Raw genomic sequence first — 2,286 nt, 5'->3', positions numbered from 1 at the left:
TGAAGTTGCTTCCGTGCATTGTTCGAACGGAGGCTTTGGGGACGGGATGTTTGATGTGGTTTGTTGTATCTTGTGGTTTGCTTGAGGTGAAAGAATGTCGCCGGGAGCTGATGAGGTGGGGGCATTGTTCAAACAGAGCACATAAGTCAGGAAATAATATACTTAGACTCATGGAGGCCAAGTTTCTTGGTGCCTGAAAGGGTTTTATTTACATAGAAACAGGGAAGGCTGAAAGAACCTGAGGTGTTGGACCAGAATAGGAAATATTGGGTTAATATAGATATCTATATAGATACATATATAGATATAGAAGTATAGATGTGTATGTGTGTGTGTGTGTGTGTGTATGTGTGTGTGTTTTTCCTACCTCTGCTCTCTGAGAAGGCCTAGAAGCAATGACACCCCAGTAACAATGAGCACCATGCCCCACTAAAAGGACTCAGTGTTCCTTGCAGCAATGGATGATTCAGGGCTGGGGCAGGTGAAGAACAAGATAAGGCTGGTGTGTGTCCTTCAAATCTAGGACATTCGAGTATCAGAATAAATGAGGGGGTTGTGAGAGGACAATCTACTAAATCAAGAATCCACGAGTTCATACTGATATAAATGAGGGAGAACGGAAGAGGAAGCCCTTCCTTACGGTAGAATAACAACTAATAAATACACAAAGAATGGTGGAAATAGACAATGGCTATTTGGCAACTATCCTAGAGGTAGTTGAAACAGGCAAGAGTTGTCAATAGATGCTAAAGACCAGTGAATGTAAATTTGATAAGGAACAGGACCTGGCACAATACTAACCAAAGGGGAAGAAGGTGACTTTGTAGAGAAAGAAACCTGGAAGACACCACCACCTTGATCAGGTCATCAAGGTTCATCACCAGTGGTGGGACAGGTGGACCTCATGTGCCTCCCTGTGAAGAAAAAGGGCTCTGGGTCATTTCTGTGGTCTTCCTGCCAGGAGCTCAGCCTGCGTCACGTCAGGAAACTCCAGCCGGACCCAGGCTGAGGGTCTTCCCACAGAATGAAAGGCCTGAACTTAAAGTTAAGCAGGATGTTAAATGAACAGAAACACTCTCCCCTTAGCTTATAAAAACAGTATTACATAGACAAGATGATCACATACCCCAGGGGTTCAGGAACACTATTTCAAACATGCATCCACTTTTGAGATTATATCTCCCAATTTTTTGCTTCATAAACTTGGTCACTCTCATATTGAAGACAAGTTTAAGAATGAACACATTGAGAGGGAGTATGCTATACAAGGAAAAATGCTTGTGTGGAAAGACATCTGAGTTATATATAGTACCAGCTCTGCCAGGATAACTAGTGTTTGTCCTCAGTTGTTTAGTGTATGGTATTAGCTGAATGGACTTAAGTACCGTCTAGCACAAAAACCTATAAATTAAACCTACCTATATAGATCAGAAATCTTAAGCTTTATCTGATTACATGGAAATGTACTATGTTCAAAGTTTGGATGGTTATAGACAAGTTATGTAGGTTTAGATAATTTAACAATCTATATATATAAAAGCTAAGGGACCAGCCAATCGGTAGCTATGACACACACTGACCACCAGGGGGCAGAGACTCAACATAGGAGTGGAAGCCACAGGCATGGAAACATGGAACAGACTGATGAATCTCAGAGGGAAGAAGGGAGGGGGGAGGGTGGGAAGAAATTAATCAAAGATCTTATGTGCATACTAGAGGCCCAGTGCACGGATTCGTGCACCAGTGGAGTCCCTCGGCCTGGCCGAAACTGGCTCTCCGACATCCCCCAAGAGATCCCGGATTGTGAGAGGGTACAGGCCAGGCCGAGGGACCCCACTGGTGCACGAATCCGCGCACCAGGCCTCTAGTTTTCTTTATATTTGACAAAAAGCTTGAATTCCTTGCCAGAGTGAGCATCCCAAAGAAGCGCCTTCAGAATGAGAAACTGTACCTCTACTGCCACCAAGTAGTGGCAAATGCAATGGACAGCGCAGGCACTGAAGGAAAATAACTGTGAGCTCCAGGACTACATTTATAGATGGGTGCATCTTAGCTCCCCCTCCTGGCCACCGTCACATTTCTCATTCATTTTCATTGTTGACCTAATTATTTTTACTAGAATTTTCATTCTATTTTAATAAAACTGTACTAAAATACCACACATTTGATACATCTTACACATTAGATGTTCATTTCATTCCTTTTCAACACATATTTGGGTGCTTACCATGTGCCAGGGTCTGTGAGAGGTGTAGGGGATATAATGAGCACAAACAGAAGCGTTTT

At 43.0% G+C, this 2,286-nt stretch overlaps 1 protein-coding gene across 2 annotated transcripts in view; it reads right to left on the bottom strand.

Moving 5' to 3' along the window:
• The window catches only part of LCA5L (LCA5L, lebercilin like), a 26,613-nt gene extending 25,696 nt beyond the window's left edge, over positions 1 to 917 (bottom strand). For both annotated transcript variants that reach the window (XM_023765042.1, XM_006101538.3), the window contains exon 1: positions 802 to 917. The gene's annotated coding sequence lies outside the window, so the exon portion shown is untranslated. The remainder of the gene's footprint in view (positions 1 to 801) is intronic.
• Between the last annotated feature and the right edge of the window lie 1,369 nt (positions 918 to 2,286).

Source organism: Myotis lucifugus, unplaced genomic scaffold (assembly GCF_000147115.1).
Source record: "Myotis lucifugus unplaced genomic scaffold, Myoluc2.0 scaffold_372, whole genome shotgun sequence".
NCBI lineage: Eukaryota > Metazoa > Chordata > Mammalia > Chiroptera > Vespertilionidae > Myotis > Myotis lucifugus.
The sequence above is the reverse complement of the archived record's forward strand: the minus strand, read 5'-3'. Positions and strand labels throughout refer to the sequence as shown.